The sequence below is a fragment of the Lissotriton vulgaris genome, chromosome 5 (genome assembly GCF_964263255.1).
Source record: "Lissotriton vulgaris chromosome 5, aLisVul1.2, whole genome shotgun sequence".
In the NCBI taxonomy this organism is placed as follows: Eukaryota; Metazoa; Chordata; class Amphibia; order Caudata; family Salamandridae; genus Lissotriton; species Lissotriton vulgaris.
This window is the reverse complement of record NC_141693.1, coordinates 599,216,601-599,240,125: the sequence shown is the minus strand read 5'-3', so window position 1 is coordinate 599,240,125 and position 23,525 is coordinate 599,216,601. Positions and strand designations below refer to the sequence as shown.

At 45.6% G+C, this 23,525-nt stretch overlaps 1 long non-coding RNA gene across 1 annotated transcript in view; it reads left to right on the top strand.

Moving 5' to 3' along the window:
* Positions 1–14,049: 14,049 nt before the first annotated feature.
* LOC147711303 (uncharacterized) overlaps positions 14,050–23,525 on the top strand; it is a 99,088-nt gene continuing 89,612 nt past the window's right edge. The window contains exon 1 of the long non-coding RNA XR_015295689.1: positions 14,050–14,118. This is a non-coding gene — a long non-coding RNA (uncharacterized LOC147711303). The remainder of the gene's footprint in view (positions 14,119–23,525) is intronic.

The following is a 23,525-nucleotide window of genomic DNA, read 5'->3' as shown; positions in this document are numbered from 1 at the left end:
CGTCCAGTGGAGTCCTGTGGCGTGGCTGATGGCGATGTCTTTGCTGGATGAGAAGACGGCGTCGAGTGTGTGTCCGGCGAGGTGGGTGGAGGTGGTCACCAGTTGCTTGAGTCCGAGGTTGGCGAGGTTGTCGAGCAGGGTGGTGGTGTTGCGGTCGTTATTGTTCTCCAGGTGGAAGTTGAGGTCCCCCAGGAGGATGTAGTCAGCGGAGGGGAGGGCATGCGGGCTGACGAAGTCGGCGATATCCTCGCTGAATTGGGTGCGTGGTCCCGGGGGTCGGTAGATCAGGGTGCCTCTGAGGGTGGTCTTCGGGTCGGTGTGGATCTGAAGGTGTAGGTGTTCCGCGGTAGTCAGGATGTCGTCGGTGTAGGTCGTGATGCGGATGGTGTCCCTGTGGATGATGGCGATGCCTCCTCCTGTCTGGTTGGCGGTGCGGTCCCTCCGGGTGATCTTGTAGCCTTCTGGCATTGCGATGGCGATGTCGGGTGCTGAGGAGGTGTTCATCCAGGTCTCCGTGAGGAAGGCAACGTCAGGAGCAGTGGTGTCGATGAGGTTCCAGAGTTCGATGGCGTGTCTGTGGACTGAGCGGGTGTTGAGCAGGATGCACTTGAGGTGGTTGCTGCTGGTGTTCGTCTTGGCGGGTGCTGGTGCGAGGCAGGTCCGGATGCAGGTGAACTTGCAGGCGGTACAGCAGAAGGGTCCGTGGGAGCGTCTCGGGGTGGCACGGTAGCATCCCGGGACTCGTCCGTCGTTGAGTGCGATGAGGGTGGCGGCGTCGTACGTCCGGCGGGTGGGCTGGGAACTGCGGGGGCCAGGGGTCCTGGCACTGGGCGCGGTCCAGGCACGGACGGGCGCAGACGGGCTTACCTTTGGCGCACCTTCGGCACTCAGTCGGCGCTCCCGCTGCGCGCGTCCGCTGCGCGGTCGCTGAGGGGGCGTCATAAGAGGGGAGCAGGGAGGGCGGGTCCGCTGGGAGGCGGGAAGGGGTTAACCAATCGTGTGGCGGGGGGGCGGGGCCGCAGGCAGGAGGCGCGGGAACGGGACCGGCAGAGCGGGCGGCCCAGCGGCGGCTGGGGCGCTGCTGGTGGCGTCGGAACTCTGTGAGCAGGTAGGCGGAGAGGAGCAGGGGGGCGACCAGGCCAGAGGCGCAGTGGACATATCTAAAAAGCAAACATTGGTCCTGTCAAGCTTTGCCAAAAGATTGTCAACTCCATTACATGAGAGTGCATCAACAAGCAACCCTCTGTAAAAGAGCAAAACGTGGGTTAACATAAAAGTGAAAAAGAGTTCTATACAAAAACTAGCAGTGTGCCACATGCCTGTTAGATATTAGTATGTTCAACTGTGAAGCAAACCTTTGGTCCCAGCATACATTAAAACGGACACTTACTGTATGTGCCGCCTGTAGGAAGCTGGCTCTGTGTATACTATACCAAAGTAAGGTAAAGTGTGCACAGAGACCAGTGGATCCCCAGAGGTTTAAAGAGGCTTAAGTAGACAATAATAAAAACTCTATTTGTGGTAGTGTGGTCGAGTAGTTAGGCTTATCAGAGGGCTGTGTTAAGCATTCATTGTACACACTGAGACAAGAAATGATTAGTCACACTCAAAGACTATATCCAAACCAATTGTTTTGTATTAAAAACTATTACTTTGTTATTTTATTTCAAGAACCAAGAGGAACTGAGTTGCAGGGAAGTAACAGTTTCAAAAAAAGTAATACTTTTCAAATGCAGTTAGAATAGTTTTGCAAGGCAATAGAAAATGTTTTACAGTAATAACATTCTTTTTTATAATCAATTTAGAACTGTCGAACTTTGCAATAGCAGTAGATGGACTATTGTATGCAACAGGTTTGTAAATGCAATACAATCCTATAGAAGGATAACTGAGTTAAGCATTACCAGGGAAGAACTCGACTTACAATTCCAGTCTACAGGGTTTTGGACTAACATTGGGCAACGGTCCTTTCAGGCAGGTACTGCACTAGCAGCAGCACTGGGGTGGCTGGGTGCAGAGGTCACTGAGCCCAATGTAAATCAAGGGAGACATCAAAGAGGCATGGTTTGCAGGTAAGTACCCGCGGTTTCAGGACACAGGCTCCAGGGGTTAAGATCAGCACAGGGGGGCCACAAGGCTGCACCAAAGCTACACCACCAGCGACGCAGAGGCTGCCGGGTGCAAAATCAGCGTCAGGCACCCAATGCTTGTCAATGGGAAACCTCAGGCACACAAAGAGGCTGCAAGCTCGGGCCAGGAGCCTGGCTGAATGTGTCCACCAGCTGGGCAGGTAAGTTGGAGAGTTGGGGGAAGTTGAGGCACCATCGGTTGGACCCCCCCAAGGCCGCAGGGCTGATGAGGCAAGGGTAACTTTTGGTGTTGAATCTTCTTGGACGAGGTCATGATCGCTGGGGAGACTTCACAGGACAGGTGAGCCAATCAAACTCGGGCCATTGGCGAATGGTGGAGAATGGCACCATTCAGAATGGCAGGATTCCCGATCCACCTGGATCGGGATTCCTTTGGTGTCGTTTCTTTTAGACAGGGCCGCTGTCTTCTGGAGATCTGGTCTTGGCTGAAGAGTGGCAGTCTTCCTGGGGTTCTTGGAAGTCGCTGGTCAAGGGACAGGTGCTGTCTTCTTCGCTGGGTCTTTGAGCTGGAGTCAGGTCGGTAGCTCTGGGGCCAAATCAGTAGTCTTCTTTCAGGATTGGCTTCACTGTGTCTTCTTCATCCTCTTCTTCTTGAATCACAGAAATCTGAGGATCAAGTTTCAGGGGCACCCCTAAATACTGAATTATGGGGCATTACAGGTTTTGGCATATGGTAGCCAATGGGCTACTTTCCTATAGAGTGACTACACTCTTAGAATGTCCCCTTCCTTTAGGGAGTGGGCATTCCCCTAACCCGATTAGGTCAAATCTTTCCATTCAAAATGGAGGATTTCCTAAGGAGGGGGTCAGCTTGGTCCAGGGCACCTTCGATTTGGTCCTGGTAGGGAGGGGGTACACTTCTCCTGACTACTAATTTTTCCATCAACCTTGACGCAAAAAGTGGGGCTTGTTCAAGCTAGCTGGAGAGGCCCTGGCTAGCGTATCAAAGGACGGGAAGCCTTTGAGGCTTCCCGCCTTGAATGCTGTCCTTGCTTGGTAGTAGGTGTGAAGCACCTCTACCCCAAGCAGTCCTGGGGTGGAGGACAAGAACTCCCACCTTAGAGGGTTAGAAACATGTCTGTGTGTGGCAGGCTGGTACAGACCAGTCAGCTGGACACGAGGCAGTTGTTAATTTTTCAGGAGGCATCAATAAGATGCCTTCTGAGTGAATTTTGTAATAAATCCAACACTGGCATCACTGTGAGTTTTTTTATGCTGAGGAGTTTGATGTCAAACTCCTTAGCATACAGTAAAGCCATTATGGAGCTGTGGAGTTCGTAATGACATACTCCTAACCCATGTACTCAGTATGGCTCCGCTGCACTTACAATGAATGTGAATGGCACAAGCACTGTAGTGGTACATTGCTCATTCAATGGTGCCCTCACATGTGATATAGTGCACCCTGCATTAGGGCTGTATGGCCTGCTAGAGGGCTGACTTACCTATGCCACAGGCAGTGGTTGGTGTGCATGGCACACAAAGATGTGTGCTATGTCGACTCTGAAGTTTTGTCTGCACCAAAACACACAGTCCACAATAGCAGGGTGTATGTGTTTGATGAGGGGTCTCTGAGGGTGGCACAATACATGCTGCAACCCTTAGAGACCCTCTCTGGTCACAATCCCCTTGGTACCACTGGTATCTTTTCCAAGGGACTTATGTGTGAGCCAGAGGTGTGCCAATTGTGAAAACAAAGGTAACGTTTTGGGAAAGAACACAGGCACTGGAAACCTGATTGGCATGGACCAAGTGCACACTCAGCCAGAGGGCACCCGATCCTCGTCCAAGTCTAGTGGGGCAACGCCCCTTTTGCTCCTATGCACCAGCCACCACTGATTTTGCTGATAGTTCTGTTGAAGATATGTTGAACACTAAATCTTCACCGGCCTCCTCAAATGTTGTCTCTCTTTCTGGCTTTGTTTTCCTTTGCCTCTGCGGGTCTTATGGTTTTTGTTTGACCAGAGCTGGACATTTCCGGTGGTTAATTGTACACAGGGCTGGTCGACAAAACAAGACACCTTTGGTTGAGTTAAATGTAATATGGAATTGTATGCTTTTCTGTGATAATTGAAATTTGGGCAATCTGTAGTCGAGTAGATGCTGTGTCACTGTAATTAGCTACACTTTCCTCAGAGGATGTGGTATTCGCTTTTTTTGTATGCACAACGCTGTGCATATGTCTCTGCCCAAGTATAAACCTTGTCTAATTTATAGTCCATGGTATCAAATTTGAATTTCAAATATAACAACAAGGGATGGAGAGGAAATGTATTCGTTCTCCCCTTACAGATATAAATTAAACACAGAGAGTTCACTGTAAGATTACATAGGTGTGGTCCCTACACTGGTGGGGAGCACATAGTGTTCTTTTAATACCCATCACACACCAAAGGACCCTTGGTATCATGCTTCATCATTGGGGTCTTCGCACCCCTCTACGGGATGTGGTGTGCTGCTAACCTGAGACTACGCGGGAGCACTTATTAATTGGCTATGTGTGGTGTGTGTGGAATATGGTATATAGCAAAGTGAGTGGTGGGTCCGTAGAAGTGATAAGGTGATATTAAAAAGGTACCTGGCACATGAGGTTATCAAAAGATTTTAACGAGCCTCCGTGCTGGTACTGTTAAAAAAGTGGTTGTGAGATATTTTGTATTTTAATGTACAACACCTCATGTGTGCGTTGTCAACATGTTTCGAAGCTAGGATTCTTCTTCAGGACTGGGTGCACAGATCCACACCTTACTCACGTCTTATAGAAAACTGTTTAATATTTACAGAAAAGTGAAAATTTAAGCTAGACAAGGCTAATGTGCCTATCTCTTTATAAAGGTTTCTGCGTTGAGGCCCTGCAAAAAAAGAACACAAAGAGTGGGCAGTTTGGTATTCGTAAATTAAATCTCCAAATGCGCAGGTTCAGTGACCTAGAAAAATGTGGGAGGGCAACTATTACTAGACAAAAATTGTCATCCTATTGGTGTTTTTTTTGCCCTGCAAAAAAAGGGGACAAGACAATACACAACACTTAACATGAAACACACGCTATAGTTGGTTAACCTGTGTGATTATTAGGAAGAGGAATTTAATCTTGTCAGATGTTTTCTGGGAATAAAATCATATATGCATACTTGCTACCAAGTACTGCTTGGCAACCTGAGCCTCCAAACGGTGGGGGAATTGTGCTAATATGCACCCTGTGGAGAAACAATGTATAACACTCTTTTCAAAATGTTGCCCCTTATTTACTTACTTTTCGTGATAGTGTTCGAGAGAGACTTATGGCAAATAATACTCACGGCCTTGAGGGAATACCTCCGCCTAACTTCACCCACTCGCAGCTCCGAAGATAGTGAGGAGAGCCTAGATTCCGCACGTTAAATACCCCTAATGATGCAAGTTAATTGTAGCCAGTTAACTAAAACCGGTAAAAACAGCGGACCAAAAAAGGATTTTCCCGGTGTTTGGCTGAGTGCTGGGATCCTCCAGGGTAGTGTGGCCATGTGGACGCATGCGCGGGGTGCCGCGCTGCTACCGCGCATGTGCAAAGTCCGAGACAGTATTTCTCGGGTGTTGGCACATGCGTGTTGGTAAACTGACCGCGAGGCGGTCATGTAATAACGAGTGCCACAGCTATCCTTCTGTGATATATATGGGTAATCTCCCTAAATGCAGAGATCTCATGCAGGACATGAGAAATCCTTGTGGGCTTGATAAGGAGTGTGTGTTCTAATATGTCCAGTTCTGGAGTAAATGCAAGGTGTGGACATTTGCCGATGGCCCAAGCTAAAAAATAGTTAGCGTGGTGGCCCCATAGATAGTGTGTAATACCTTACAGACCAAGATTGTCACTTATTTTCATTCTATGGGATATCATCTATAGGGGACTTAGGATGTAGTGATAATACACGAAGTGGACATTTCAGATGGCCCAAACAGGAAGGTAAATAATGTGGCGCGTCCCCATAGGTAGTGTATAATGCCCTATAGACCATTTTCATCACTATTATTAACTCTGTGGAATATCACCTATTGAGGGCCTTAGAATGCAGTGTAAAACAATAATTAAAAGACTCATATACACAAATACCCTCAGTTCAATTGGCCCCAGGGATATCACCATTTAGGCCAATTATGTTGGTGCCCAACGTGAACACCCAGCGCTTTTCCTTTTTGAAAAAGGCCTTTTTCGGATGGACGTTGTTCAATTATAGTCCAAGTCAGGTCATTGACACAGTGCGTTTCGTTTAAAAAATGGGTTGCCATTTTAGTTGTGCTCTTCTTGCACCTTAAATTGCTTTTGTGCTTACTGATTCTGGTTTTGACAGCACTTGTAGTCATTACAATATACTCAAGGCCACATGGGCACGTGATCATATATATGACGTGTTTGCTGTTACAGTTTGTAAACTTGCGTTGGTCCCATGTAGTACCATTCCTGAAAGTCAGATGTCTGCTTCTTTTAGTCAGGTGGCCCACTGGTACAAGCCACCAACACATATCTTAAGGACACCAAAGCAGTGCTCCAGTTACTGCAGGACTTACCATTTAAAGCCTCCACTCAACTGTTACTAAGTCTGGATGTGGAGAGCCTCTACAAGAGTTTACCGCATGATGAAACTCTCTACATCATTGAAGAGGTTCTGCTCTCCACTCCATGGAAATAGTTAGCCCTCCTTGAGATCAACACCAGACACATGGAAGGTTTCCTAACCTACGTGACCACCTTCACTCCAAACTCCAATCGGATCCAACGCATCATGAGATATTGGGACATCCTATATTTAGACACCCACTGCCACTCTTCGCTTTCAAATTTACACAGAGTTTTAACGATCTTCTGGTGCATACCAGACCTCACATAAAGCAGACACAAAAACAGAACACCCTCTGGGCCCTTCTACTTATCGCGAGATGCTATCCCTCTGGGGCCTGTGGGGTCTGCCGTTTTATCAAACACAACAAAGAGGTCCCACTGGGTCCAGAGTGGAGTGGGACGCAAAAGATTCACACAAATTACAACACTAGAAATAGTGACTATCTCATTACCTGCCCCTGTGACCTTCATTATGTGGGTATGACCACAAGACCTACAAAATTGATAATGGAACACCAAAGCAATATTCTCTGCAGACGCAACAAAACCAAAATATGTAACCACTTTTATGACTCTAATCACTCAGCAGACAACCAGAGGTGGATCATTTTGAGGGCGAACAACCTGTGGAACAACATGACACTATTTAGAAAAGAGCAACAGTGAATCTGCTGCCTCTCCACCAACATGAAAGGTCTGAACGATGAAATTCTGTGGTGCGAGATGTGATTTTTCACCTATATCTCAGATTATTCATGTCAACCAGACCTACTGCTAATAATGGCCTGCCCCATATATCACAACCAATGTAAAAATGTGGCTTTCCCAACCCCTCCTTGAGATTACCCCTGTGGAAACGTGTTCAACAGATTTGCATCTGTGGCATGTCTCTTTGAGGTCACACCCTTGAAATAACTTAATGGATTGTTTAATTAAAGGTTTAATTAATTATACTCCAGGCTACAATGTCTTTAGCCATTCCACACAGGGCGATGAGACACCAACACCAGTAAAAAATGCTGGTTGCGAGTACTCCATCGATTGCTAGAGCATGTTTTTACATGCACATTTGACCTTTATTAACTTTAGGTCTTAGTGATACTCACGCTTGAGCTCCGGATCATATCTGTATTTTTGTATTTTAGACATTGGCTTTTAGCATCGTACCCCCATAATGCTAACTCATTGTTCCACATGACATAGCATATCATGTACGGCAACTAGATGCCCACAGTCGCACTCAAAGATGGTAGCTACTATTACCTTGCCAGCCATCTATGCACGCTCGTGCATGCGCGCTAGTGGTCCATTACAATTGGCCCCTATATGCCCTCACGGGCTTGCAAACCCCCTTCATTGGTCGCCATTGAACCTGTTTTACAAGCCCACCCTCCTGAAACCAGGGCAATCACGGCCTCAACAAAACACCTGCCCTCAAGTTCACTAATCAGTGGCACTTCATATACCACTTGCTCCTCTCTGCTCACTCCCGACACAGGTGAACAGAGACGGGTAGGTCTCTAGGACCATTGTGACTTTGAACTTTTTCTCTGAAATCCTTTCCCAGTGTCTCTGGGGGTCGTTCCCTGTCTTCTTGATTTGGTAAGCCCTTACTGTCAATATTGTTATTTGTTACCAGTTTACCAGCTGTGGGCTATGCTTTACTTCTGACCCAATGGAAATTTTGGGCTGCATGTCTTAAAACAGGCTTGAGTCCAGGTTGAGAATCAGGTTCAAACTTAAGAAACACCTTATCATGTAGGTTGGGCGATGATTTTTAAGAAGGCATTTTCCTATAGGGGAGTACCTCACACTACACATCACTTCCTAGGTGTGGGGTAGGGATCTTTTCTAGGTCCTGAGGAAGCGCAGAGGTTCTGGCTGGACCATTAGGGGGGAAACATGTCGACCTGGCCACACCCACTCAATTAGGTTATCTGGGTCCATTGAGCCGCTATAATAGCCGTCCTTCATTTATTTTAACCCTGCCAAGGGAACCCCCACATTAAAACTTAATTTTGTATCCCTTAGACAAATTTAGCTTCACTTTACCTTACTTTATACACTCACTCTACCCCGCACGTTCTAAGCCCTTTCACATGCATACTTCATTACTGATAACAAAAAAAAAGCTCTCCACTAGAGAGATCTTTTGTGAGGCCCGTAGGGCCTTGCAGTGTTGCTCCTACGAGGAGCATGCCCTACGATGACGCCCAACATCCTTTTGGTTTGTGAGGGAAACCAAGAAATAATCTTAAGGATCCCCTTGAATAGTCCATTATTTCTTCTTCTCACTCTTTCTCTCTAGTATAGGAGCACTACCTCCATACATTAGTGTCACATTTATTTACGGAGTATGGTACTGGACCTTTGTTTGCTCCCAGCCCCCCCCCTTCTTTTGTGTATAGTAAAAATGTGAAGAGACCAGGACCCCTATGTATAAAAAATTCAAGCAACGCAGCAAACTGCCTTGCTGTGTGAAAGGGCAGGAATTTGCAGTATTTACCATTATAAATCCCATTCCTTGCCTTCTGAGTGCTGGAGGCTTTGGCTGCCTAGCCCCAATGCAGGCACGCTTGCATCATGTTACAAGGGGCTGTGGGTTGCAGGAAGGATTGATTTTGTGCCGGAAGGAAAAATGCACAAAGCGGAAAGATGGAGGGCGAGAAATAGTGAGATGCAGTCACAAAGGAAGTAAGTAGGAACCTGCAAGATAAAGGTGCAGGGAGTGTTAAATAGTGTTCAGTTCAGTTCAGAATAAACTTTATTGCATTTTCTCATAAAATCATATAAGTGCACACCGTATAATACAGTATTATCAAGTAGAGGGAGAAAACTAAAATCATCTTTCCCCTATAATCTAAATATATAGCTCTAAAATGTGTATTAAAAAGCAAAGGTACTGAAGTTGAGGTAAAATGTAAAAGTGCTAACAGAAGATATAGTAGAAGTTTAAAGAAACAGAAAACTAATACTGAATGTACACACTTAGGGCTCCATTAGGATGGCGGGCGGATTGCCCCCGCCAGGCTGGCAGTAGCCACTGCCAGCCTGGCGGGGGAAATCCACTTGCCATCCTTCCCTGTATTCCCCCCCGCCATATTTGAATGGTGGGGAGGACCACGGCGGAGCAAAACACCGCCCGCCACTTTTCCACCCCGGTCGCCTTGCTGCCGGGGCGGAAAACGAGTAACATGCAGGCGGTGTCTGTCAGACACCGCCCGCAATATTACAATGGGCATTTTTAAATGCCTTTCCGTGGCGGCAATGCCGCCACGGAAAGGCATGCGGTGTTCACTCTGGGGGCCCCCTGTGGGCCCCCAGATTGAAGGCCAAAGGGGGGTGGCACACGGGGGGTACCTGTGGTACCCCCCTGCATTTACATAATCAAAGCGGTAGGCACCGCGCGGTGCCTGCCGCTTTGTTTATGTAAATGCTGCAAAGCATTTTTAGTATTGTGGCGGGCGGAGCACAGAGCTCCGCCCGCCACAATACTAAAAATACAGGATGTGCCCGCCACAGTGGCGGGCACATCCAAATGGTGCGTGCGGGACCCCCACCCTTAGGGCGGGCGGTCCCGATTTCCGATAGGATGGCGGGCGGGCAAAGCCCGCCCGCCATCCTAATGGGGCCCTAAAAGCAAAAACTAACTGAAACAATTTAAAATACCCAGCGAATTTTCAATGCCTATGTAATACACCAGAGAGAAAGCGGGAGACCATATAGCATTATCTAGGTGTTTGTAATAATTGTAGGTACAGGAATGCAGGCCTCATCTGTCTAAATTCAATAGTAAAAGTACTGGGTAAACGTAGGCACATCATGACAATATGAAAAGTGTCTGGCAAGGAGGGTAATTCAGATACTTTAGTCCAACAACCCTATTAGGGAGAAACAAATGGTGGAATAAGTTCAGTCTAAAATAGGTTAACAACATACCATGATAGCTAGCCATCCCACAGTTCAAATATTGTTCCATCTCCATAAGTATTGCAACCATAACAAATGGACACATTGAGTGTTTGCTTAAAGCAGAGGTCTCTCTCTCAGCTCTCATCCTAGAGAGAAAGGCATGCATAACCATACCATATACCCCTTCACGGTCTATTACAGGTCATCAAAAAGTGCTTTTAATGTATAATATCCAGGGGATTCAAGACCAATTATCCAGGAATAAACAATCACACATGAGTGTTTTATTTAGTTTGAGCGCTTCCTTGAGCCAGATAGAGAGCCATAAGAGCAAGGGGCATAAACCAATCAAGTCAGCTATGTTCCCCACATCCAATTCTTCATCAACAATCCTGCTAGGGATTCCGTGGGGAACGTTTAAGAATCCTCTTAAGAATGTGTTCTTAACTATCTGTAATAAGCCTATAGAAGCGTAAACCAAATGTCACACCCAAACAAGCCACAGAGATACATTAGGCCTTATGAACTTTGAGTGAGGATTCTGTGTGGTATTAGCCTTAACATCTAGCCAATAAACTGATAACGTTAATTGTCCTTTTAAACAGCATTCCATTTTTTTGCAGTAAGGGTCACCATGCAAAATGTGAGTCTAGTGAAGATCCCCAGATAAAAAAGTGCTCAACTTTACTAATATCATTACCTTTGGTCACAAATTTTCTTGTGCTAGATGTTGTGGGACCGATCACCATAACGTGGGACTTGGTGTACTTGGTTGACAAGTCGAGGTCATCCAGAAAGGAGACAAACTAATCTAAAAGATGCCGCAATTCCATATCTGTACAAGATATTCGGACGGCATCATCTGCAAATATGAGTGCTAGCAGTATACAACCCCCAAGCCCTGATACGTCCAATTCCAGAGTGGAAGGGCTGTCTCCAGCCGATTGATGTAAAGGATGAAGAGTAAGGGGGCCAGTATACACCCCTGATGGACCCCCCTCTTCAGACTAAAAGGCTCGCTATGTTCTCTGTTTGTCCCAAATCTCAAGGATGCCGTTTGTCCCTTGTGAAGGTCACACGAGGAGGTGATCAACATGGGCTCGATCCCCAAGGGCCACTGCGTGCCCCACAGCTTAGCTCTGTTAACCCTATCGAAGGCTGCTCTGAGGTCCATGAAGTCCAAATTAACAGTCTCTCCCTTTGCCATAGTGTATTTGGAGATCAATAGGAAGAGGTTTAAGTTCTGTTCTACAGTTCCTTGCCCTGCCTAATCCATATTGGGTTTCCGAGAGCACATTATTGTCTTTTTCCCATGTGATGAGATGATCCAGGAGAACCTGTCCAATAATTTTGATCTCACTATCCACCAAAGAAATAGGGCAAAAACAGGCAGGGTGAATCTCAAGCCTTCCTTAAAACTAGGTATGATAATAGAAAAGGAAGCAAACTACTACTAGTGGCATTAAGGTGCGGGGTCACTATGAGAGCCCAAATGTCTACTTCTGCTTTACACAAGTCCTCCGGTCCACCATCTTTACTGGAGCCTTGCTATCTGGGAGGGACAGGATGGCTAGTTTAACTCCCCACTCGAAGCACCGTCCAGTGTCCAAACAACCTTAGTCTGGTGGATTCTCAATGTAAATTGATATTTGTATAGCGCACTACTCACCTGCAAGGGTCTCAAGGCACTTGTACGAATACCGCTGTGGAACCCATCCTGGCTTTCCCTGTGAGGCATCCACTCCTGGGCACCCCCAAGGTGGAGGCCAGGCATCCTTAACGTTGTGGGGGCCATTGTGGAGATTAAGCAAGCTATTGCCCAGAGTTGCACAGTGGGACTCCATGATTGGAATAGGCACCGAGGCGAGAATTATCAGGTCGGTGGAATTTTGAGCACAAGACCCGCCGAGGCGGGGAATTGAACCCTGGTCCCGGGCCAGACCTATGCATCGGGGTCTGCCGCTCTAACCATTGAGCCACACTTCTCCACATCATCAAACTTATAAGTCTCCTCAAACTGGTTGTCCCACGATGGAAAGTAAAAGTCAATGCCTGAGTAGAGGCCTGTTTAAGAGAGAACAGAAGATGGTTAACAATTTTCCAAAATGCTACACTGTCCTGAGACTCACAGTACTCCGGTAAACGGTCCCAGAGCTCCTTTTTTAGATTTCTCGTTCTGGCATTGTGTGCCAGATAATTAGAGGCCCTCCTCACTTCTTCGGGACTACTAAGGTGCCTTTGCAGTGTGCTCATAAGAACCCTGTGAGTCTGTGAGTATCCCTTGTTGAACCACTGCACAGGTGCTGCCAGCTGGGTGGCAATGGGCAGGGTAAGGACAGCCTTAAAACACCCTGTAATGTTTGAAAAGGTAGCCAATATGTTCTGATCCAAAGATCTATCATCAAGGGAGGTGTGAAAATCAGTTTGAGAGGAAGATAGCAGCTGAGGATTAAAATCGGACGGGACTACCTTGGCCCAATTAAGTCTTCCTCCTTGATTAGGGTGACCAGAATTTTAAAGCAAAAAACCGAGACATTTCACAAAAATAGAAGAAAGACTATAAGTTTACATCAAGCAAGCTCACAGAATGACAGTGCTTCTCAGCACAGAATTGCAAAACAGGCAGTAAGAACATACATAAGATGCTATTTTTAAACCCAGTAGCTTACATGTTAAATAAATTGCTTACTTGGAACAACTGCGAACTATTGCCGCTTTGTAAAACATAAAAAACACCTCCTCCCGTTTTTAGTCAACCCTCTCCAAAAACCGGGACATGAGCTAAATTTCTCAAAATCTACCCGGACAGCTGGTGAAAAACAGGGACCGTCATGGCAAATCCGGGACGCCTGGTCACCCTATCCTTGATCTTTAATCTTAACAGGTTCATTGTAGAGGCAATCCTACTTAATTGGGTTATTTGGCCAACAGAAGGTGGCCTGAAGGGCATTATGATCCCTCAGGCAATGCCAACACACAGCAAACCCTAATAGGGAAGGAAAAAAACAGGACGATTCATAAATATAGTCAATTATTGAGCTAGACCCTGCACCCTTAAAGGTAGGAATTTGAGCTGGAGAATTGACGCTCCTGCTGCATAGATTAACAATGGTCTGGTCAAACATCAGATGATTAGGTAGGCCCCCTGTTGTGAGTGTTTAAGGTGCTCTTGATACATGTCAAAAGAATGGGTTTCCTCATCCTCATACAAAAAACAATATAGACATGTGTGCAAGTTGAAGTCAGGTCCACTTTAACAAACAGGTCACACTCTGACATCTCTTGCCACTTTAAATTTAGCAGAATCTTTGCGCACGTGATCAGTTTACGATGCTACACACACCACACGTGATCGCGCCAGGACGCTACTTTCAGAGCGCAAGAAAATAGTGCGTTTGTTACTGCTCGCGTAGAACGGCGTGCAGCGTGTACAAGAGCGATTATTTTCGTGAATTCCTAGTAAGTTTCAAAACCTGTGTACCTTTTAATTTTCGTAGAAACAGCGCAGATTGTTTCCTGAAGACACACTTAGAATGCTAGTGGGGCAAAATCATTGTTCGTGATTAACGCGTTAAAGTCATTTATCCAGCGCTGTTCGAATACCTTTTCCTTAAATAATTGCAACCAGTTGGGTTTCAGTATATTGCTTTCGTTTGAGTCATAGTATGCCATCTTGCTGCATCAATTTGTTTCCTGATTGTAACCATCATTTTCTTTACAACAATTTATAGTGTATTCAAAACAGTACACGCATTTATATTAGATTTGAAAAGAGGGATGACATTTTGTATTTAACACGATGTGTTTGAGACATTATTCAGGTTTGATGTTTGGGATTAATTAGCTGGTTGCTTTTCATTTTTGAGACCTCTGAGGAAGGGTCCTAATAGAGACCCGAAATGCATTGGGTACAATTCATGAAATGGATTTAATGTATCGAGGAGAAATAAAGGATTCATGAAACGAATGAAACAAAATAAAAGAAATTCAATACATTATTTTTTAAAGGATACAAGTTTTCATTTAAGACATTGATAAGGAACGCATGGTTCCCTGAAAATAGTGCGCACATTCAACAGGACGGGAAGTTTCCCAACCAAATCAGTTTCCATATGTGCAGGGCACTCCCACCAAGTGCAACGAATGGAGCAGCACTAAAATGATTGTCTGATTACTTTTGATTGAAAATAAATAGTGTGCGCAGAGCATCTTCAATATGCAAGTTGAAGTCAGCCATCATCAAGAAGACTTAAAAAAAAAGAATTTGAAGCATAATCATACAAAAACTTGCCCAGTTCATGGCTCACATTGTGCTCCTTTCTAACTGAAACTGAGTTATAGATATTGACCACCAAAATTCTAAGTGAGCGAGAAAAGATCAGAAGAGTTCCCAAGATGTGTGTCAAGTGAGATTTAAGCTCCTCCATTTTACAACTAAGACTCAGGTTAACAAATTTGCCTATCCCTCCTTTGGCACTCCAGTGCAGGGAGGGTGTGGCAGGCAAAATAAAGCTAGCAAACCCATCACAAAAGAGGGCATTTCTGAGCTCCCAGGTCTCCTGTAGGCAAACAATGTTGCAAGAGCTACATACAAGCTCAGTTGCTAGTTTGCCCTGAGCCCCATTGATGTTCCAAATTAAGATCTTGAATCTGCCAAGGATACTTGTGTGGTCAAGTCTCGTGGGGTTATCAAATTCAGAGCTGTGTCAATCTGAGTATCAAGCTCACTGAGCGGTTCAACTCTATTACAAAGAGGTAAGCTAGGGGCCTTCAACTGCTGGGGGGTGGTCAACTGTGGAGCCATGGGGGCCTGTTGATGGGAATAGCCAACTCTAGACCTCTGAGAAGTCAACTGGACTCTCTCCCCCCCTGCCCTCATGGACTAGATTCAAGGTATTATAGAAAAAACCCAAAGGTAGGAGAGTGATGTTACTAAAAAAGAGGGGGCCGGTAACAGTCGTGGTTAACATATCATATATAAGTTGATTACAACAGTAGTTTTACCAAGTGGCCACTCCATACCACCCTACGTGCCATAATGATGTTGTAACAAAAAGAGGGATCAACCTCAACGCTACTGGACACCCAATGGTTTACTTTGTTTTTAGGTTTTTAGTAACTCTCAATTGACTCTTGATTAATGGGGGGCATTAGCTAAAACCAACACATAAGGCGTTGAGTCTGGTGTGAGTTGAGTAACATCCTTGCCTGGCAAGGTCTCCACTCTGTGCTCAGTGGGAAAATGGTGATCACCTCTTATCAGCCTCAAGACTCGCGATGTCTTATGTTCTGAAAGTATGAAATTATCAATAAAATTGAGACCCCTTGTGGCAGGGGCCCAGGCTGAGCTAGGTAAGGCAATATGGTGGGGGTACCTAAGGGACATACAAATGAAGGACCAGCACCCATCATCCCTGCTCACACCTCACACATGTGAGGCAAACTAGATCATGCAATGTCCACACCAGCATGAGGAGTAACACCTGGTGCCAAGGCAGGCCTTGCTCAACCAATGCCAAGTCTATTAGGAGGGTAAAACGTAATGTATTTCCACCATAGAGGTGCCCAGATTGCTAGTGAGCTGTTGTACCTTAGAAATACGGCTGGCCAAATCATAGAAGTTGGTCTTAATAAGACGCTCCAAATGTTGGAAACACTCCAACTCAAAGCTATTTGCTTCTACCAAGTCAAACGCATGGGCCAAATCCCTTTATTAGAGTCTCTTAGCATCTTGGAGACTGCTTTGAATTTGCTGTACAACCCCAATATATTCAATTCTTTAACCTAGTCCCTTCCCTCTGGGTTCTTGCATGTGGAATGTGTTCGACCTGTGTGTTGGGGGCCAAACCTCACTTGAGGGTGTCTGCAGGTGGTGCATCCTTGCTGGGAAAGCTAGGCCAGGGGATTAGCCAAAGGGCAAGACTGGGCAGAAGTATCAGGCAATAGGCCAGAAGGAGGCGATACTGGGGAGGACTAAAAGCACTGTTAAAAGGGGGACCGGTAGTGGACCCCACAGAATCCTACCTCGTCACTGCACTAGATACACACTGGATGTCAACTAACTCCTCTTCCATGTAGATAATATACTCTGTGATGGCCCTCGCAGTAGTGTTTAGGTGGGAGAGTATGGATTGGCTGGTCCTGGGTCGCTTATTGACTGGGTTATGCAAATACCCCTTTCCTTTTCCCCATCTTGCAACAACATCAGCTAGCCAAATCCCAGACATACCTTCCCACCCCCAAGAATGGAGGCCTGCAACACAAGGGGTGTTTGAAAGGTATCGCCGAAAGAAATACACAGATAATACAGGCACGTTGTCAGTCAAAAGAGGAAGCCCAGATCCCCAGACCTTCCCAGATTCCTAAGGCAAACCTTGTTATAGTCCTAGAGACAGGCAGACTTGGCTCCACCCCTGCCTCAATAAGTAAATGGTAGTAGACACAACCAATAAAATGTAATCAGACCAGTTTATGCACCCATATAGCACTTTCTGGGGAAAAAGACAGAGTCCTGTTCAAGGACCAAGGAGGGTGAGCCTGCTCTGCCTACTCCTGTCACTGATAGGCGCAGGATGGGCCCACCCATGCCCTGGCTTTTCTCAGGTGTAGGCTGTGCACTTCCTGCGATGTGGGATGTCTCTAGGTGCTTTGAAGCACAAGCAAGTGGCAATGGCGGAAAGTGGCAATATGTTGTCCTCTCCTCCTTAGGGCAGTGTTATCTTGGGCTTGGAGTCCCCAAACAAAGGACCGGCAGCAAACATAGTGTCCCATGCCATGGGATGTCCTCAGGCACTTTGTAGCGCAAGTGGGTGGCAGTGGTGGGAAGCAGAAAAATACTGGCTCAGCCTCCTAAAAGGAAATATTTGCTGATCTCCCTGCTCTCCTACCCGGCCAAAGTACTTGAGAAAGCCATCAACCAGAAGCTCATCAAATTCCTGGAACTTAACCACCTACTGGATGCTTCACAATCAGGATTCTGTGCAAAACTGTAACCCTGATCCTTCCTAATATCTCCTGCGTTCAACAACATTTCCCACAACACCCCCATCAACAGACTCGACAACATAGGCATGCAGCAAGACACCCTCAAGCGGCTCACCACATTCTTCACAGGATGCACACAGAACATCCGACTGCCTCCCTTCACCTCTACAGCCAAAGACATCATATGCAGTGTACCACTAGGATCATACCTCACACCCTCCTTGTTCCACATCTACATGAACCCCTCGCAGATGTCATCAGATCCCTCAGACTCAACATAATTTTCTACGTAGAGGACACCCAAATGGGCCTCTGACTCACACAGGACCCCTACAACGCCAAATCCAACTACTGCAATGCCATGACTAACATAGCCAAATGGATGAGAGACAACAGCCTCCAAATCAATTCTAACAAACCTGAAGTACTGATTGTCAGGTAGAACACCTCTGCATGGGACCACTGCTGGAGGTTGGCAGAACTCCATCCACACTGACCGACCATGCACGCAACCTCAGCAACATCCTTGACTGCCAGCTGACCATGAAACAACAAGTCAATGCAGTCTCCTCCTCCTGCTTCCACACGCATGGCATGCTCTGCAGAATCTTCAGATGAATCCAAACCAACATCAGAAAGAACATAACTCAGGCCCTCATCACCAGCTGCTCTATTATGGCAACGTCCTCTATGCCGGAATCTCCACCCAGCTCCCCTGAAGACTCCAGGCCCTACAGAACACTACAGCCAGACATGTCCTGGACCTCCTCAAACAAACCCACATCGCATCACACCTGGGAGACCTCCATTGGTTCCCCATCCAGAAGAGATGCAAGTTCAAGATCCTCACGCATGCCTACAAAGCCCTCCATGACCTCAGACCTGCCTACATCAACTATCGACTGAACTTCCACCAACCTGCTAAACGTCTGAGCTCCTCTTCACTTTCCCTCACACCCACACCCACACTCATCACAGCAGCAGCATGGCCACTCCTTCTTCTAGGTCACTGCCAAGACCTGGCAGACTTCAGTAAGAGACTAAAGACCTGGCTCTTCGACGGAGATTCAGCACTCAGATACCCCTAGGGATAACAGTGTTGCGGTTTACAAATGCTTTTTGATTGATTGATTGATAGACCATGCCTTGGAATATCCACATGAAGTACCGGCAGCAAACCTAGCATAGCGCAAGCGGGCAGAAATGGTGGGAAGGAGCAAGATCCTGGCCCCTTCTTTTCAGTGCAGTGTAGTTTGAGACTTGGAGCTCCCATGCAAAGGCCCGGCAGTAAACTTACCGTCCTGCACTGAGGGATGTCTCCAGGTGGTTTGCAGCGCAAGCAGGCAGCAATGGCGTAAATCCTGGTCTCTCCTCTTAGGGTAGTGTAGTCTGGGGCTTAGAATCCCCACACGAAAAATTAGCAGCAAACTTAGGTCATCATTTATGAGGCCGATTGTGCCATTGGAACCTCCCTTTTTGTGATATTCCCTGGCGCAGGAGCCTGCTCCATATTTAGGAGGCAGCACTAAGCCACTTTTTTTGGCCTAATGCTGCCTCGTAAATATTGTCCCCTTTAACTAAGTTTTCTGTCTAAAAATGGCAAGCAATGGGTGTTTCTGGGGGTGTTCTCAGCAACATCCATGGCATTTTGACACTGCCCCATATTTTGGAGAAATCATACATCTGAGGCAGCGACAAAAACGTACACCTACCCAGGGGAGGCATAAGGAAGACAAACAAGGAGAAATATCTTTATTATTCCTTGTCTTTCCTTTTTCAATGTGTGCTGCATTCTGGGAGATGCCCCCGCTTTGGTAGTGCCCCATCAGGGTTTATGCCTCTAGGGGACTGAATTCAGGGAGTGTCACGCCCTGGAGAATGTATGTCCCTAGTGAGTGACGCAATTGAAAGTAAATATGAAATTACGTGTGTGATAGGGTACATGACAACTGCAGTTCTTGAAAAGAACACATCCAGGTGCCAGACCACACATCCCCCAGCAGGGAAATACTAATCCTAAGTCACCAGTTGATGGACAGTGGAAGAAGAATGTCATAATATTGTCAAAGTCAAGAGAAGAACTCTGGAAGAGATCGGAGAGTGTAAAGCAGTTTTCGATATTTCTTACATAGAAAGAGGACAGATGGACTGCCTACATAATGTATGCTCCAAGGAGAAATCAGTGAGAACTAAGATCCATGATGTTTCTGTAAATAGTTTCTTCCGCACTATCAGAAGTGAAGTTTTTAATGCAGACCCCAGTTTCTTCTCCAGGTTAAAAAATGTAACCAAACCTTTGCTGCACAATTTTTTAAGTAAGTGAAGAGACACAACTAAAATTATTCCTACAAAGTTAGGCAGCATCAATCGGCGCTGGCCAGGATCAAACCTTTCGGTGATATTTATTTCCCTTATGCTGGACCTTTGTATCAGTGTGAATGCGCTGGGCGGTGTAAGTTGACATATTTCATCCGTTGGAGTGTTTCAACAATGTTTTGTCCAGAAAAAAAGACAAAAGTCTGCAGTAATGTAAAGTCATCGACAATTTGTCAATATTCAAATGATGCGTTTCTAGTCGAAGGTGCCAAGCAAAATGAGGACAAAAAGTACCAACTGAAAGTTTGCCTGCTCAATGTCCTAACTAATAATCAGACTTTATTTTACGTTATTCGCTTTACATTGTGCAACATTTGGGCCCACATGCATCAAGCATATTTGGAGTCGCAAACGGTGGGATTCCTTAAAATCGGCCGTTTGCGATTCCAAAAATGCTTTTTTGGATGCATCAAGCAATTTTAGAAATCGCAACATTTTTGCGATTTTTAAAATTGCGATTGCTTTTAAGAAATCGCAAACTTGCGATTTCTTAAAAGCAATGCATGATTACTTTTTAAATTGCGAATTCGCAATTAGAGGGACAAATTTACAGAGTAGTTGAACTACTCGGTAAATTTTCAAAAAGTGTAAATAATGCAGAAAATGCATTTTTAAAACATTCATGTTACAGACACACATGTCCTTAGGACATGTGTGTATGCAACATGATGCGAAAAATACATTTCAGGGGTGCATGGGGGGGTCATTTAGACCCCCCTCTCCACCCTTGAAATGGATTGAGGAATTGCGATTTTCAAATTGCGAATTCGCAATTCCCATTCATTCCTATGGGCCTTTTGGCCCATAGGAATGAATGGGAATTGCGAATTCGCAATTTGAAAATCGCATTTTTTATGCGATTCGGTAAAAATAGCGATTTCTACTGAATTGCATAAAAATTAAAAAAATAATCATGCATAGGCTTTTGCGATTTCTAAATTGCGAATCGCTATTTATCGCAATTTGTCAATATTTGTCGATAGAAATCGCAAAAGCCGAGATTGATGCATGTGGGCCCTAGTTGTGTATATTATTCTGAATCTCTTCTAGGTTTCAGTCTTGGAACAACCTAGGGCAATGGATGTTCCTCATTGTTCACCCTTTAAATACATCTATTTCTGAGCACATTATATGTAAATGCAAGTAACCGCGTGGGCTTGGGTTGAATATGCACCACTAATTAATGAAGTATTGTCGCTTGTCCACTATTTTTCAGATTCAATCAGATGCGCTTGCGGGAGGTTGGGGGTCTTAGTCATAATCTTATTTGAAATCAATAAAAATGCACAAAAACAGTGTCATTCCTTGAATGAAATATAGAATTGGGTGAGATGTTCTCATAAATGATAGTTCTGTAACCAAGGACTTCAGTAAGGAGTCTAACGCTGCAGTTTCCATTACAAGTCAGAGCACATAAGCTCCACATCTTTCAATTTCACTGAAACCAGCATTGTTTTCATTAGCGCCCTAACCCATGAAATTGGTCCATTGGTTTAAAACATATAAAATCCATCACAGGGTTGTTTTTTCCCCCTGGTAATAAATGGAGCTGAGGGCTCCGGCTGCACTGTGTGCTGCACAGAGATTAATCTACCTCTTTAGAATTCTTCCTTCATCTGGATCTATGCCTGAAGGCAAACACTGTCCTAATGGGACCATAACTGAGAAGGTTCAAGCAGCTGATGGGATAAGCATTAGCTGGACGAAAACCAGCAGGGATGACGTCAGATCGGATAAGAAAGGCTAGACCTTGCACAAAGACCTGTTTGCTGTCAGAATTGGACAGAATAGACTGATCAGACTTTAATGGAAATTGAAAACTTGATATCAGAAGAACACTTTTCAACCTTTAAGAATCAATTTTACAAGGTTTACATGCTGTGGAAAATAGACTGAAAAGGAAGTCAGTTTTATAAATCAGGATCTATGTTATTATAATTAGGAGAGTAAAATATTAATCGCAGAATGAGGCCCTGTGAAAGGATCGCTGGACAATCTGTATACTCTGAGCCTGTGGTACAAAAATTCATAATAAGAAATCCTAAATTGCATCAAATAACGAATTACAATTTGTGATTTTATTTTTTCGGAATATACTAAATTGCATTCAGTTGAAGTGAGTGCAATTTATACACCAACTCCAACCAAATACATCGGTATTTTGTGAACCAACCTATGTATTAATAGGTTGGTTTACAATATACTGATTCCCTGTGGGTTTCAATTAAACTAACCTCCTTAATATACATGATCCAGCTCTCAAATTGAAACATAGGGGCTCATTAGGATGTCGGTGTTTGGCACATCCGCAGTGCTGGTGGAAAAACGTCCTTTTCCGCACTCCAGCAGCGGTTCTCACGTCCGCCATATTATAATGGGCAAAGAAAGTCTATTTCCCGTCCGCTGCGAAGTTTCGAGATCCGCCAGAAATTTCCTTCCGCATCGGCGGTGGAGGGAGCCAACAGAGAAAGACCACAGTGCAGAATGATGGTACGACTGCTGGACAAATCACGGTGCCTCAAACAGCCCATCAGAACGCAGCGGAGAAACCCGCCACTCGGAGATGGCAGAAGCACTATTGCGGAGATCGAAACTTGAATACCAGGCACCTCCACGTGTTCCTGACTGCTATGAATCCAGCTCTGCAAGCCCTTCCGCTGCTGTACCTGATCCACCACCAGCATATAAGATGTTGCTGCGGTCAACACCGCAGGTGATTAAATAGCACATCTCCGCATAAAACCACAACACACAACTCTTGTGCTGAAATACATTTCCTGTCCACATCAGACACTCTGGTGGAGACAGGAACATATCCCCCAGTGTACTCACACATGTCCTGCTTGCTAGAATTCAACACCTCCACATCTGGGTCACCCATCAACATCCAAATCACTGCAATGTCCCAGTCACATCACTGCAGCTGTGAAGACGCGAGAAAACCTACGCACATGGCTGGCGCCAGGCATGGGCAGTCTGGACCACTGCCAAGGGCTCCACTTTCACCCTACCCATATGGTGGGCCACATCAGTTGGCAACAGCCCACGAGACGCTTCCCACATCTATTTCTGACATGCCGTTTGCCCCTCTTGTGCCCCTAATGCACTATTTAGCAGTCAGGTGTGGCTTGACCTCGCACCTCACACTTCAAAGGGCAAGGTAGATTGACTGAGAAGGTGGGGGTGAAGTTGAATAGCCTGCACAGTAGGTCAGGGGCTGGACAAACCTCCTCCTCACACTTCCCTTCCACTCATGTGAATCAAACTGAGTAAACTAATAAATGAAGAGTCACTCTGCATATTAACAACCATGGAACTGTTCACACTGCATGTCAAGTTCCTCAGACAAATCCCACACTGAAACTCTGCCACATACACATAAAATAGGTCAGCAGCAATGTATGACAATAAATGGACTAGCCCAAAGTGGAGTGCACAGTGCTGGAAAACCATGCCAACGCACAAGGAAAGAATAAAATTGGTACATCTGTGCATCTTACTTCAGT